The sequence below is a fragment of the Anopheles stephensi genome, chromosome X (assembly GCF_013141755.1).
Source record: "Anopheles stephensi strain Indian chromosome X, UCI_ANSTEP_V1.0, whole genome shotgun sequence".
NCBI classification, from domain to species: Eukaryota; Metazoa; Arthropoda; class Insecta; order Diptera; family Culicidae; genus Anopheles; species Anopheles stephensi.
The window spans coordinates 2729890-2746202 of NC_050201.1; the positions used below are offsets into that span (position 1 = coordinate 2729890).

At 51.2% G+C, this 16313-nt stretch overlaps 1 protein-coding gene across 5 annotated transcripts in view; it reads right to left on the reverse strand.

Moving 5' to 3' along the window:
• The window catches only part of LOC118503740 (titin), a 35583-nt gene extending 20503 nt beyond the window's left edge, over positions 1-15080 (reverse strand). The window contains exons 1-2 of one of the 5 annotated variants that reach the window (XM_036037391.1): positions 14985-15080; positions 10343-10695 (exon numbers count right to left, since the gene is read on the reverse strand). The gene's annotated coding sequence lies outside the window, so the exon portion shown is untranslated. Of the gene's footprint in view, positions 1-10342; positions 10696-11109; positions 11129-11645; positions 11804-11934; positions 12095-14782 lie in introns of those variants that run through there. The other 4 variants (XM_036037372.1, XM_036037400.1, XM_036037382.1 and 1 more) reach the window with 4 other exon arrangements.
• Positions 15081-16313: the final 1233 nt, after the last annotated feature.

Here is a 16313-nt window from a genome sequence, read left to right on the forward strand (position 1 = left end):
TGGCCATCGTTCTGCTCTTGCATTTAACATTTCGGTATCACGATTTGCAATTCATGGCGACCCGCTTCATAATGGCGCTGCCGATGATTTCGCATTTGTCCCGGAAGACTTGCATGAATTAATTATTCCGTACCGGTTCGAAGTTGAGATCAGTCCCACGTGGATGCTCCACTTGTGGGCGGTTGTCGCAAAACTGGCGGAGCGGTGAACAGAGTTACAGGTGATGGCTCCAGATATTAACTATGGCTTATTAGATCAAATTAAACTAATGACGCCGGACCGCAATGTCTAACCTAGTGACTGCTCCAAATTTATATCCAATAATCAGTTTGTCCCGAAACATCGTTATCGCTGGAGAGATGTAATGGTGTTGGCGTCTCATGCTACTCTAGATTCACCTGCCGAGCATCCTTACGCGCTCTACCCTACTCTGACGTACAGTGGATGGGCAATGTTGTAAAATTGGGGAAAATTTGGGGAATTGATTACCTCCCAATGCCTAGGGTACGGCTGCATGCATCTCTCACCCCCCCCTTGGTGTATCTGCTTATAGTTAAGAAAATGTCTGCAACTACCTGGTGCTGTGGCCAGGTGTTGTTCTGCTTTAATTTCATTTCGAACGCCGCCGCTTACGCCATGCGCCCAATTTCTCAATTTCCCCATCCTGCCTGCGAGATGCTCTAATCTTCCGGCACTCTTGGCCGGCTCCACTGTGAACGAGCGGATTGAGCAATGGTCGATAGTAAATAGCAGCGAACTGGACGCATCATTACAACCACTTGAACACGATCGGTTCCACAACTCCCTCTAGTAGTTCGATCGGCCGCCCGTACCATGGTGGTCCCGAAGTGTGTGTGTGTGTGTGTGTGTGTGTGTGTGTGGTTTTTGGGGCAACGAAATTCAGAAGATCGGCCCGGCCGTGCATTAAACGCTGTTTCTAGGTAAGATGAGCTGTCTGGGTTTTGAAGTGTGGACGAGCTTAGGTGGGCTTAGCGCTCCAGTTCAGACATTGGTTACGATGAATGGAGACGTTATCCAGCAGTAGCTGCTTCTGCTGATGGAGGATCTTGATCCAGAGTGTTCTTGTGCGAGGTTTTGCTGCTCGAGGACCAATCGAGCTTGGGGCGATATTGTTCAATCGTCTGATATGTGTCGAATATCATCGACGGAATGAAGTAACCAGAGCTCACTCAGCTTCTTTTCATTAGATGGAGTGGAGTTGTTTTGTACTCTTCATATCTGAATCTACTAAAACTATAAACTGCGAATGACAGTTTCTGGTGAAGTGAGTTGAAGATCTTCTCAGCTATTCTGATAGTTAGGCAATTTTGTTGAAAAAAAAACGATATCAGTAGAGGAGAAACTCTAATAGCTGGGGCTTCTACACATCACTGCCGACACTGCCAAGAAACATCTGCACCATAATAACTGTAAGTCTGATGACCGATGATGAGCTTCATAACCTACTTCTCACCGTAGATCGGCTTCGATCTCTGGTTACTTTCCCTATCAGGAACGACCGGACGATTCTAGGCCAAGCAAAAGGAGGAAGAAAACCTCTGAGAAAACCAACCAGAGTTTCCAGAGCAGCCAGAGCTGCTGGCAAGCGACTATTAAATATAGATTTAAAACCGAGACCCCCCGAAGCGATGTGTTGCCTGGATTGTCTTGATAATTGGAAAAGATTAGTTTGCAAGAAACTTTCCCGGTGACAAATTGGGGGGTGGGGGAGATGGGTGGTGGGAGTCCGCGATAGCTGCACGTCATCACGTGTACATCGGCGTTAGGGATCGCTAGTTCCCGATTTTAAGTCTCGCAAGCATAACTTAAGCTAGCGGACTAGCTGCCAGCACACACTCCATAAAGCAAACGAACGCGCATCGGATCTCACGATCTGCCTGGATCTGTATGCCACCGCAGCACATCACACCACCCGTTTACCGATCGGCCGACCAGGGATCGATATTGTTGCTAAAGGGTTCGTGCCTGCCGGGTCAAGCTCGCCGAAGGCTCCGGCGGCAGGCGCTTTCTCCGACGAACGTCCCATTCTGACCATCTTAACAGCGGCGGGAAACGGGAACAGCATGGGAATGTGACCGAAAAAGGGCCGCGCGAACGGTTTACGGTACGGAAATTTTGCTGCCAGTGCGCTATTTCCGGGACGCTAGCGGGCAGGCCATTGTTAGGAGGGCGCGAGCGTTGGGAGGGCCGCCGGGAGGATGCATTCCATGACCTTATGGACCGGCTGGGGAGCGCTTTCGTCGCTGCGTTTACCTGTCACACACAGTCATCTTCGCGTCCCTTCGCGCGGTGCAGACATGTTCGATCTAGGTGACTCCTGTTTGAACGTCGCCCCACACTCACATCCGCTCATTCCTAACCCTCTGCGCCGTGTGTCTCGCAACACACGAATCGACTTTTCGCCTTCTTCAGAATGACCCACGGCCGTCCACCATTTATTTCCTTACATGTTTCCTGCCTCCAAAAAGCCAACCCCCCTCGCCCCACCCCTTTCCCGCCCGAGTACGAGCAGGAAAAAGAGGTCAGCAAAGCCAAGCCAAGACCCCCGGGTGAACCACAGACGATCGCGAGCGCGCTACGTCTTGATGGCAATCGGGCGTTTCTTTCCATCTCTCTCTCTTTCTCGCTTCTCCTCATCGCTTCTTGCGGTCGTGACTGTCCCATGGATGGGCCACGAGCACATCCTACTGCCGGGCGTCCGGACCAGCAGCAGCAGCAGGGATCTTTGGGAACTGGCGCGAGCATCAGCGTCCGCGCTCGGCAGCGCTATTTACTTTCTTATTGTTGGGGCCTTGTTTTCCGTTCCTCGCCACACTCGTCGCCGTTTTCTAGCGATTTCCAAACGAGCTAACAGTAGTGGGGGGGAGTCATGAGGCGGGAGGGAGAAAAACGGCTTTTAATGGCACGAAGCAGTGGAGGTATACCATACATGCGATGCAGCAGCATCGATACATCGCCGATAGGAGCCGTTCGAAAAGAAGACACGTCCATGCATCAATCGTACGCAACGTATGGGATCCAGCTATCCAGGCGTATGCAGTGCTCACCCACCCCGAGCCAACCGAGGTCCGCCCGCCCGCCCTAGGGGGGGGGCCTATCTATCGAGAAATGATACAGCGTGAAGCTCACCAGCTTTGGAGAGGAAGAAGAAGAAGAAGGGATCGCCCTGACCGTTTCCCTTTGCTTTCGCGATCTTGATGTGTGCGTCCTCTAATGCTTTTTTTCAGCATTCTTCAGCTATTGGCTGTAGCCGAGACCTCTACCTGGACGTAACCTAATTTTTGGTTGGGAATAGTTCGACCTGCCGAAGACTTCCGCAAAAGGAATTCGGAGGGAATGGGCGCCTCATGTTTGAAGTTATCCAGCCGGGATATTCGGGAGGGATTCTCTGGATAATCGCCAAAACGCGTCAAGCGATGAGTTCTTGAAGAGTCTGCGTAAATCCAACATTAACTCTGAGCTCTAAAACCATCACGTGGTGTGAGTCGCTCCTACCAAAAGTTCTGAGAATCATAGCTGCATAGGATGCTGTGCGTGTGTGTATGTGTGTGCGTCCCTCCGTGTGCCTATCCTACGGTCCAGCTTCAGCTCATAACGGTATCGATGGTTTGTTCGCGGCAGCCGAACCGGATGGCTCGTACCCCGTTCGGAAGGGCGCAAACGAAGGATGGGAAGGAACGATTGCGCCGCGTGTACATTACTCAAACGACGATTGTAGGGTACAGTACGGTAAAGCGGATAGATTCCTGTACGGCACCATTATACTGCCGCCGCCGCCGCCGCCTGTCAACTGTCCGCGCTGACCACAATCTAAGCAACCTAGATTGTGCTCTCCCACCCAACTGGGGGAGAATGCTGCCCCCGGTCCGGTCCGTGGATCCTAATATTGATCTGCAACACTGGGGTGGTGTCGCTGCCGCCGAAGACATTTCTCGCCACCCGCCACCCGGAGAAAAGCAAATATTACATCAGCTCTCCGCAGAGTCCGCGACAGAGTGCGCGCGAGAGAGAGAGAGAGAGAGATGGGCCGTAAGTAGGAACCCTGGTGGATCTATACTGTACGGAACAAAAATGCTGATACGTTGCCGATGCCTAATGCACTGTTTGACGATTTCCACAATGTCATGTTGGTGCTGTTTTCTTTCACTTGTTTCGCTGCCAGAGGCGAAAGAATGTAAAGGAGTATGACAAACCCGAGCGACGCCTGGACCAAGATGGACCCCTCCATATTCCCGATGTACACCATCACAGTTGAGCTGTGCATCGCGCAAATGTGTGTCAAAACTTTAAATGCCCTTAGGAGCAACTGATTAGTAAGAACGGCAGGCAATGGTGGACTAGACTCACGCTGCGTGTGTATCGGTACACTTGCACATATATTTGTGCAGGGATGTTTGCCGATGCCGGACCAAGTTGGCCAGTCACAGCGCGCAAACACACCGTACACACACAGCCTGGCTTGCAGGAATTCAATAGGTCACCGGCCAACGAGGAAGTAGGCCCAACCTGATTAGAAAGCGATGGCAAGATGATCAGTTGCATCAGTTCTAGCCCGCAAACGAGATGGTAAAGGAATGTGCTTGCGGCTCCAGGGTTTCCAGTTTTCTAATCTTAACAGCTGCGAACCGATCAACCTCACACGGGCGTGAGGCTTTGTGCATACATTCCCGATGGGATGGACGGGACCTCATTTTGGCATGGGAAGCGAAGAAGCTGCGATGGGGCCTTTGTCCACTGTGGTGACGTTCTACCAGCCATCCTACTTCTGGTGCTAGCTTTGAAGATCAGTTTTTTTGTGAAAGAGGAGTTACCCATTTTACACCGGATTAAGAACATGACTGCATGACACCATTACGCCTGTTCCCCCCCCAACAAAAAAAAAGAACCTCCAACAAGTGAAAGGCAGGCGAGATAAAACTAAACTAATGTGACTTTTGTGAGCGTAAATCGATTCCAGCATCTAATACGATTAGATCAATGATTTAGGTCACAGCAAACCTGGAACGGCTGGAAACGGTGCCAATGACCATACTGGGTCTCTAATGTCTGTAGCTTAATACCATTCTACTAGACAAAGAAAACAACCAACAACAAGCGAGTGAGAAAAGTTCATCCACCTAAGCATTTCATTCATAGATTTGAGTGGGTATGCGAGAGGGAGCGAGGCAGAAACAGATTAGTCGATCAATGTTCGTGAAGGTGTGTTCGATAGATTGGGTATTATATTTCAACCCATCGCCGTTCATCTTCTCCGTCTATTTTTGGGCGTCCGATGGCGTCGTGCGGGTTTGAAAGCGGGTCATCGCTTCCGGATAACCCATTTTCTGTTTTTAGAGTTACCATTTCCTACTTCCTGGTTTGCTTTTCCTAGAGATGTTTCAAGTGGCGCTCCAAAGCTACCAGCCCGCGAACAGGCTTAGGATTGGCGATATGTTTACGTGAAATTGAACTCTGAAGAGACGGTTCGGTTTGGTCGAAGTACAACCCCACGATCCCGACCATTTGACAACCATCGCTCGGAGTTCTCCGGAGCTGGAGCGCACGTTTTGTCAATTTGCTGCAACATCTCCTCCAACCGGGGGTGGCAACCTTGGGGTAAGGTCTCTCGTACAAAACCGTACCCCAATCTGCGCGACTGCGAGAATGATGAGAACGGCTATTCTGCGAAATTGTCGAGACCTTGACAAACAACTTGCATCCGATCTTATCCGGCGCGGCCCGGCTTCTTGGTGTGGTTCTCGTGCGGGGGAGGATCTGGCCACCGCCATCACGATCACGTACGATTATGAGATGCGCGATCATCATCTGCGGTAAACGATCATCTCATCACTCTTCACGCCACCGAAACAGCTCTAGCGCGCCCTCCTCCCGGTTCTCTTTTCTGTCTAGAACGGCCCCAGCCCGCGCTGTCTTGTTTGCACTATTTTCCTAGACGCACACCAACTTCACCGGCTGCGGGCGAACCACAGCGACACACAGCGAGTGAGTGGTTTAATAAATAAATTGCTACCGGTACTCCCGGTGCGAATGCTACGGCCCGTCTGTCGCGGGACCTGCGCCTAGACAGCGTTTTGTTTCACGGATAGGCTGGTCCGATGCTAAAATCGTTTGGAGGACAACTACAGCTCGTTGAGCAAAAAGCGGGTAGGCGTTGGAATGAATGAAATTCTTAGCACACACACGAAGGAGAAGATGGGCAACAACGCGTAGGAACAAAAAACGGGAACATAAATGATATGCATACGACACGAAATTTTTTAGAATTTGTCGCTGATGTGCGATTGACCTAAATCAAGCTTGGTTGGACTACGGCAGAACGAACGAACAATCTTCCAAAGAAGTGTTGGTCGTTGAAGCCTGCTCCAGCATCTTAAATGTAGGTGAGATCGAATGATATGAAAACCATGACTAGAGGACCAAGAAACCTCTGACGGTGGTGACTACCAGACGCGGGTTAGTTTTTGGGAATATGGATCGTTTGCAAAAGTTCGGACAAGATAGGAGAACACAAGATACTCGTCCAACGCCGTTCAGAAACTTGGACCGGGAGGTTGTAAATATCGAAACGAAACGAAGATACGGTGGACTAATGAAGCAGAAGCAGAGTCCGGATGAACGGCATCTAACGGTGACAAGCGGTCCGAATCGTTTTGGGTTCATCGTTCGAATGGCTCCAAGTAAACGTTAGGCTCTCGCTCTCGCTCACTCGCTCTGTCTACGTTCGGTGCTATGTATTTACGGGCTCACCTCCTCTTACCCTTCTCGATAACGATAGAGGACGATGCTCCACGTAACAGGTACGCAAGATAGCCAAGAACCTGTTTCGAAATGGAGATGCTGAAGATCCGTCGACCCGATCGGTCCCCGGAGATTGGAGATCTATTTTCATCTCGCCAAAGGTGGTTGTGCCGTCATCCTCATCAGTATGCAGACGTAGCATTCATTGATTGCTCTGCTTCCCGACCGCCCAGCCAGTGCGCTAGGCCTACCCACGGCTTGACACCTGTTCTCCATAATCACCTGTCATTTGCGTTGATGAAGATGCCTGTCCTTCTTCGTTCTAGCGTCGGTTACGTCGGCTTCTCGCCGCTCCTTCCACACGCTGTGTACACTGGCAGCCAAATCGGCGCCTAACGGTGTCACCGTAGTTTTATTTCAAACTTGTGCTCCCTCCTTCTCCTCCACCTCCTCCACCTCAATTGTTTCTCACGTGATCGTCCGCCACCGCCCAGTCACCACCGAGTCAGTCGCGTGAATGCGGAGACACGCTTCATAAAACCTCACTAAGCCAACCAGGCGAGCCTGGTGAACGACAAGGAAATTCATTTGTTTTAATGCGCCTCGCCTTTAGTAGATGGGGTCCATTCTTTTGTCCGACATTCTTAATTCGTCTTTCTTCAAGAAATCGGTTGATGAATGGCAGAGTATAGGCAGCATCGTAAACGGGTACAAGACAACAAGTCAACGCTGTTGAATGATTGGTTTGTCACGTTCGGTTTGCCGGGCGAGTTTTGTTGCTAGATTTGCAATTAAGGTGCCATCAACTCCCGTACGTCAACAAAACATGTTGAGATGCATTTTGGGCAGATGTATCCGAACGCTCTTAAATATTTAATCTTATTCTGTGGACTTGCTCACCCTCAGCTGGAGTGTGTTTTCATCCGAAGTATTCGGCATCCTCGAATTCCGAGTTTCATCGATCCGTACCCCCGGGCTCTAGTGTATATCCGGACCTTGACGCTACAGTAGAACAGTCTCCGGACACAGGCAAGATCTTAAGATCATTGGCAAAAAAACACACACACCTCGACCGTCCTTGCCTAGGGGACAGTCCATCTCGGCAACCCCGGGGGGGTTCGGCGCTCGATTTCGGGGGTGCTTTTGTTTTGTAAATAGTTCCCGCCACCATTCATCCGGCCATTCTCCGGCCGGCAGTTGAACGAGAGGGGAGCGAAAAGCTTAAAAATTAAATATTAATGTGCAAATACCTTCCAGAGCGAAAGAGGGCGAGGTTTGCGCACCTTGACCGCGGCATTCGCCGTTGACCGTGGCTCGTGTCGCGCGCTCGCCTACTGCTGGCTGATGATACACATCGAAATTGGATAGCTGGGTTGGGGTAGCAGCAACAACAACAACAACAACAAAAACTCACCCTCCCGATACAATGGACGAGATCACTCGCGGCCAAAGAGTTGCAGTTTTAATGAGCGCGTCTTGTAGATATATTTCGGGGCAGGTATGGAACTGTGATGCGCCGTGAGGTGGGAGTGTTGATTTTGAGTTCGTTTTGTTTTGGAGTTGCGTGGCGAACGATTTTCCCACCGCGTGACCTTTCCCATTGAGGCACCAAGACACGAACTTCAAGAATTCGTACTAAAAGCTAGCTAGAGAGTCAGTGGGTCGCTGCTAGCAACAGAGACATTGAATCTCGCTGGAAAAAAAAACGGAAGCGAATCCAGATTGCAGGGGTTTAAAAATGTTCAATATCTCTTCTTCATCGAGGTACAGCTCGGCAGTAAGTGTAAGGCGAGCACCAACCTCCAACAGTTGACAGTGCATTTTGCAACGGCTTCAGCTAGCGCTGGGCGTGGAAAATGCAACCGGTTCGTATCCGGTGGCAGCGGTGAAGTCTTTCGTAGCGGATATTCGACGCTAACGTCCAGCATCGATCGAAACCGTAACCATGATTTCGGTGTAGCCAACGCAAACGAGCACAGAAGAAACACAGAAACTCCACCATGCTCCATCGAGCGCGTTTGCTTACAGAAGAAAAAAACGTTCTCCAGGTCGTCCACACGCTCTTCTGGCGGTACGCCAGGAAGAAGCAAAAAAAAAAAACGAAAAAACCCCCCCCGTCTCCCGATGGAGAAAGAGGGTCCGCTAAGGCATCTCCAGAAAATCCAGGTGAATGATCCGTTAAAACCACTTCACACATTTGATTAGCAAGTTTCCGCCAGCGCGTATGATGGTTCCGCGAGCACCGTCCTCCTAGGTTCAGCCCTGTACACGGGCAATGCAGCAGAGCGAGAAGCGAGAATAAATGAAGAAGAGAAATACACACACAAACACATAACGAAAGAACTCCGGGAGTAAAACACTGGAGCCCTACGAGGTGAGCCACCGAAAAAAAAAATCCTTTGATATAACGCTCACTAGCCAGCAAAATAGGCTGCAAAACAACCGTATTAGAGGTGAGATGAGTGAGCCTGAACAGAGCGAAACAGTGGAGGCCTTTACACCGCAACGGTTGTAACGACTAACTAAGCACACACACACACCTGGGGGGAGAAAAAATTGCCTTCCAAAAACGGGGCGAGAAAAACCAGAACGGCCACGGTAAAAGAAGCAAATTTGGATGAAAAGCTAAAGAAAATAAGCATCACCAAGCATTAAGAAAGCCACAGCCACAGCACATGGAAAAATAACAAGGCCCCGGCCGCAGCAGCAGCAGCGGGGAGAAAGAGGCGAAAAGCAGACGCAAGGCGAATAAGCACGGCAAAAGGTGTGGAAGGAAAACGACGCACCGTAAGGAAAACAAGAGCAAAGGGAAGCAAAAGCAAAGAGACGGGTGACGAAAAGGCAGGTAGTCCGAACGAAAAACCGTTCGCTGCGGACCGGGGACTTGGGAGGGGGGAAAACTGAACCCCGCGATCGCATCGCAGATTCGATCCGCACAAGCAAGAGCGGGCCATTGGCCGGACCGGGACCGGTAAGATGGTGAGACCGGACGGCAGCGAGGCAGAGCGTGGAGTCGAAATGGTGGCTCCAGCGAGCGCCATACACACTCTAATGGGCAGTTTGGGGTTGTCGGGAATGGGGTGTGTGTGAGGGGCGGGGTTGCTTTTGGGTTTCTTTTTTTTTTGCGCGATTCTTGCGCTTCGCCAAGCTTCGTCAGCGGGGAAGAACTTCGCTTCCCATAAGACAACGGAACGCGAGAACGAAGCCGTCCCCGTACGGGGATCTCGCCGAGCTTGGGCGAGACAGTTCTCGTCCGACGCTGGAGGGTCATACCGCGGCCTCCAAAGGTATTGGCGAACCTCGATCGAACCCGTACATCGACGCGTTTGATGATTGTGATGTGCGCTCGGGAAGGGAAGCAGCAGGCACCAAGCAGACAAGACCCCCGAAGAAGCAATTAACGTATACATTGGCGCCCTTTCTTCGCAAAATCGGTCTCTGCGTCCGGGAGCGTACAAACATATATCTCTCCAGCTAGATATCTCGCACGGTGCAATGCCACGGTCAACTGAGGTCACATTCCCGCGTTGGATCTGGGAGGGTTTTCGGGTGTTTGCTCACCAGTTTACCCACTACCACTTACCTCGAGTTTGCTGTCTGCAAGGGTGCGTATGAGTCACACCGGAGTCGCTTCCTTCCGAATTGATCGCTGGGCGGACCTTCCGATTCCCTGGGAGAGCGATGCCACCGCAACACCTGCCGGACCAACGCCACCTGATTACGGTGTGGAGCTCCTCCTCCTCCTCCACCAGGGCAGACGGGGTTGATTGTGTGTCGCTGTGTGTCGCTGTGTGTTCGTGCCGAAAGACGAGACCGAGCGTGGTCGTCGTCAGGTATCGTCAGAAAACCCGGAGCCTAAGGGTGTGCTTCCAGTAATCCGTTTTGCCGTTCAGATGTTCAGAATTGCACGTACCGTTGGGGATATTTTCATACAGGCTGCAGGCCGTGTATCACCATGCCAACCACCACCATTCAGACACACAGGGCACAGGTACACAACACACATACACACACACACACACACACAAGCAAGCCGGAGGCACGTATATTAGATAGGTCGAGTCATCCGGTGAGCAGTGGTCGAGATTTTGACGAACGGAAGATGTGGAAGAAAAAAAAAGAGCAAGCAAAGAAAAAACACAAGATTAAATTAAAATCCCGACAATGAAGGCAACAAAACATAGGTAGATCCCGCCCGCCCATAGAAGAATTTCTAAATGTAGCTAGAAAAGGGATATCTCTCCCGGACGATCAGATTACGGGCGAAGATCTCTTGCGCCTGCAGTGTAGTACAAGGTTGGTTGGTAGTAGAGTGGAACGCAAACTTCGGAAGGACCACTGGGTCCTTACCACGGTACGGTAAGCTTAAGAATGGGGAGCCACTTGACACGGCTCACTACAGTTAGTTTGGTCCGGTTTGATTGAAGAACTTGGTGCTGCCGTGGGATGGTGGTGTATCACTGTGCTGTTCAGATTTTTTGGCGGCTGCTCGGAGCTCCAGGACTCCGGACTTCCAAGAATGTCTGTATCTCACACACTTGTTGTTTGAAGAAGTTCAGTAGAGGAACGCACGCACGCACTATTCACTGCTGCCGAATGGTGCAAGAACAATCTTCTTGATACTTGCTAGAACACGCACCGCACTTGCTATTTCGCTCGGAATCACTGGCTAACTTGGAAGGGTTAAACGCGATGCACACAGCAGAAGAAGCTTCTAACTCTTTTGAACATAGCAGGCACAACAGAAAACTAGAACCCTTTCATCAAGAACTGAAGAACTGATCAGTGACTGAAGACAACACAGAAATCACCGGCCAAAAAAAAAAATATTTTTTTTTGGAAAAATCTATCAAAAATCTTGAAGACTTGAGGATTAACTGGCTTACTGAGCTACTGCCGGGAATGGGTAGCAACCCACTGAGATGCTGCAAACCGGGGATGTTACAGCTAGCTGACTGGCCACACGTCTGGCCACTCCGACCACACAAAACAGACTGAATCGTTCGTTGGCCGCTTGCTAGTGCCACGGAGGACACCTAAACCGAAACTGATCCCAGCCGCGATTCTGTGCCCCGGGTCGACTAGTGGACTAGCCGTGCGGCCGTTTTTCTTCTGCCACCACCTCCCCTTCCCCCCACTCCCCTCTCCCCTCTTCCTCTCTACAGCATCCCTTACCTCAAACCTCTCGCTCTCTCTCGCTCGCGGCCGTTTTTCTTTCTCTTTCTCAGCCACGTTCGGGCCACCACACACACACACACACACACACTCGCTAGAGTCGTCCAAGACGATGAAAGCCCAACCGTCCGTTGTGGCGTTCACGTTCAAACTAAGCAGACATCGACGCATCACCGACACAGAAAGCCTAAACCCCGTACCGAAAAACCGATTCCGGAGATTCTGATTTCCTGCCCGCGGTGGATTCCCTCTCAATCGGCATCGGCAAACCCTCCAACCACCCTGCAACTCATCCCCCCCACCCTCCCTCCCTCCCGGGGGCGGTACGGTGCTCTTGTGCTCATTTTCTCTCCCTCTCTCTCTCGCTCAGCCTCTCACTCTCATCTTAAATTTCCTTCTTTATCTCCTACCTAGTGTCACTCACGGCGCTCAGCTTTTCCGCGCTGACTTTTCCGGAAATCTGTTTTGCGCCTCTCTGCGCTTCCTTCGGCGTACCGAACCGGAAAAAGGAATCATCACCATTAACGGTGAGAACAGTGACCTCCGAAAGCAATGCTAGGCCAGGTTCTGTTTCTAGCGCTAGCGTACGGATGTTGCTGAAGAGGAGCTTCAGGGAGTTTTTCTTTTTTTGCTTTCGTTGTGGGGAGCTTCAACTACAGCTTCACCTTCCCAGTCCCATTGGTACTCTAGAGTACGGAACTTGATGTTTGGAACTGGCAGCATCACTGTAGACTGTGATGCTCTGATGCCACCGGTATGCTCCATCGGTTTAGTCGAACAAAAAAACCCTATAATAGCTCTTGCAAGTGTCGCTCTCATCTCCAATTCGTAAACAACTCATCTGCCACTCATCTTCTCATCTTCTTTTTTTTTTTTTTTGGGGGGGGAGGGAAGGTTGAAGGTATCGCTAGTACTCTCCAGCCCCGAAGTTCTAGGTTCGCCTTTGTTGTTTTTTTTTCTTCCCTGCCTCGGTTCGGCTCTCGCCATCCTCACGCCAAAGGTGAGGAAAACATTTCCCATTTTTTGGGGTAGCGTTTTTCCACCCGCTTTGCTCGACCGCTCTCTATCTCGCACTCACTGCGGTTTTATCTCACGTGCGGAATGCGGATGGCAGATTCTCCTGGATGGTGGCCATACAGTTCCCCGGTGAGCAACTCCGCGGCATCTTCATCGCGGTTGTGAGGGTTAACTGTAGCGTCTACATCCGCTGCCCGAGTTCCCGTAGTTGGCTGTTTCTGCATGTTTAAATTAACGTTCGATCACGGCCATGCGCGCTAGGGTGGTCGTCTACATTCCGATTCCTGCTCGCGCTCCTCGTGCGCTTGATTTATGCCCTGCACAGGACCGACAACGCAGTCAGACGACGGTCCCGACAACCACGTGTGACACGTGTCTACACCTGCTACCGTCGGTTTGCGGGCATAGCTCGCTCGCTTGGTACATAAGCGTCGGCTCTCTCCCTCTCTTCGGTCCGTTGCTAGGACGACCGCTCGGTTCCCCCATCATTAGCGTTTGATTCCGGCAGTTGCTGAGCGTCCCTTTTGCGACAAAATTTACACAGATGCTGGAGCACCAATCGATTCGCCGTGTCCTGCTCTCTCGCTGCTGGTTCGCCCGCAAAAAAAATAAATAAGGGCACGTCGAGAAAGGCGAGAACGATTGTTGGTGTGTGTGTGTGCGTGAGGCAAAATTTATAGCCCGGAATGCCGGATTTTGTCAAAACAAAGAGTATTGCAACAGCTTAATAGCTTCCTCATTCCTCAAGGGAAGGAACACACACAGCGAGTGGACCAAGAGGGAGATATGTCGGTGTACATGCGTACAGCAAAAAAAAAAAAAGCACGAGAGCTAGGCAGGATCTCCGGCTAATGCTCCTTTCGGCTGGAATAAAATGAGCGCCGGTGTGTGTGACCCACACAAGAGCAGCCGGGAAAAACCTCTTCTTAGGAGCGGAATGCTAGTAGCGGCCGCATTCGGAAAGCGTCACCGGTAACAATGAGCGCAAAACCCGGCATTTTTTTACTGAGAGGGGGAGGGCCTTTTTTGTGGTGGCGATTGGGCGATGAATTTTTGATGAGGACCTAGCCTAGTTCTGAATCTAACCTGACTGTCCCGATGGTACCAATATTGTTTAGACAAAAAGGATCAAAAAAATATTGGATGTCAGGAACTCTGATACATCCGCGCGAGAACACGACACAAGAATGGTAAGAACTCCCTGCATAACACAGCAGCTACCACAACTTGATGACACTTTTGGGCGGACCGCTTCTGGACAGACACGGTGAAGAAGTTTGATCGTCGTGTTGGAGTGCAGCAGCAGCGTTACCAAGATCCAAGTTGTTGAGAGGTGAAGTATAGTACGGATTCTAGCACACAAGTTCACCGGTTGGCTCCCATAGCACCAGAAGCCCACAGGACCAAGATTAGTTTCTAATAAGTTCTTGTCACAACACCTGTCTAACTAAGCCAGCCAGTGATACACCATTCATCCGAGAGTCGAACGTTCCTTCCAAGTCAAACGCACAGTTAAAAACCACACACAAGCAACTACTTCAAGAGACATTTTTGCTCCTCGGGACCGCTTTTCCAGAACAACAACAACAACAAAAACTCACTCACTCACTCACGGCACTACCAAGCAACGCACTAACTGAGGGACTTCTATTGCTCGGTTGTTTTCGATTCCGCCAGGACACAACCGGACGTCCAGTTAAAATTCTTAGCCTATCCACTGGTATCGAGCACAACGGAGATGAGCACTGATTTAGTCGCGTCCGGACATATCTCATAGCTATAATTCCTGCAGACGTTTGGTTGTGGTGGAGAAGGTTGGTGCTGATGGTACCTTTTACGGTCAGGATGCAAGCGCAGTGTTCCGATTCACAATACACCCCCACACGCACTTTTTCTTTTCACGCACGCACGGCCATACGCACAGGCACAACGCACGCGTACACGACCACGGCCCGCATTCACGCGGTTTAGAGCACGGTGTGTAGAACTTCCTGCAGCGGGGATGGGGGGGTTCCTGTTCTCGTTTCTCGTACCGTCAACTACACCAGTCGTCTCGAGGTCGCACAGCTCCGGAAAGCTCCTGCCTCGCCGATGGGTTCTCTTGCACTAATGCCGTCTGCGGTGGTTGCGTCCTCTTAAAAGAGCTGAAACTTAACAGCGCCAACGGCCAAGCTCGCGAAAGATGCTACACACACTCCTCGAACGGCGTCTCCACCACACTGCTCCAACAAACGCTGGGAATCCATACTCTCCCCTCCCTCCCCCACTCCCCCTACCTTCCCTTCCCCATCTGGACACCTCCCCCCCTCCCCTCCTTCCCCCAACCCTTCTTGCTTCGTCACCTGATTCTTGCCGCTTCTTTCACCAGCGCTCCAACCGCCGTGTCTCGCCGCCGCCGTCGCGTCCTCCTTCTCGGCGTTTAGCGTGAGTGACGCGGTCGCTCAGCACAGGTGACGACGAGTAACTTTGTGTGCACAAAAAGGGCAAAAATCGCACTGATTCTCCAGCTCGTATGCTTGGTATCTCTTTCCCGTGCCGCCCGACCACTTGAGCACTCTATGCTGAGCGCGTCTCGCCACGCACCGTGTTGCTTTCTCTGTCGCTCCGGCGCGATGCGAACTTCTTTCTCATCTCATCTCCGGCGTCGTCCCCCCGTTTTCGATTAGCTGCATCTCAGGGGGGGAGGTTTTTTTTTCTTCTTCCTCGGTGGGGTTCGGGAAGATGATACCTTCGCGCTGGGACACTGCCGGCCAGCCACAGGTTCCAGACGAGCGAGACGGAGCATCCGCGTGTAGACAGAGAGAGAGAGCGAGCGAGAGATGGTAGAGTTGCGCCTGCACTAAGCTGCTCGCTGGATGGAATGCTTATTGAAGATATCGTTCGCACGCATGTGTTAGGGCGAGAGGGCACAACCATCATCAAGCGTTAGAGAGCGTTTAGAGCGAGAGAGCGAGAGAGAGAGTGAGTGAGTGAGAGAGAGGGAGATCCGGCAAAATCCTTAATACTTACTTTTCTCCACCGTTTATTTTAACGTAATTTGTCGCTCGTATCTCTCTGTCTCGCGCGAATACACCCCCCCCCCCCGCCCCCCGCCCAAGCACATGGCGTTGCAGCGATGTAATCCCTTTACCGTTCCCTTGTCAGGGGAGGATCGTTCGAAAGGGTTATGGCCAGTGGTTTTTTTTTTGTTGTTGCAAAATGCATTCATCATCACCGGATGGACGATGCGATATCGCTGGCCGTATCAACCCCTTCGGGGGTCTTGATAATGATCTTGACCGCAATCATCATGCCGTGTGCAAGCTCATTCTTTACTAATACGCTCCGAACTAGTGTAACGAATGACAGTTTGCAATCCCATC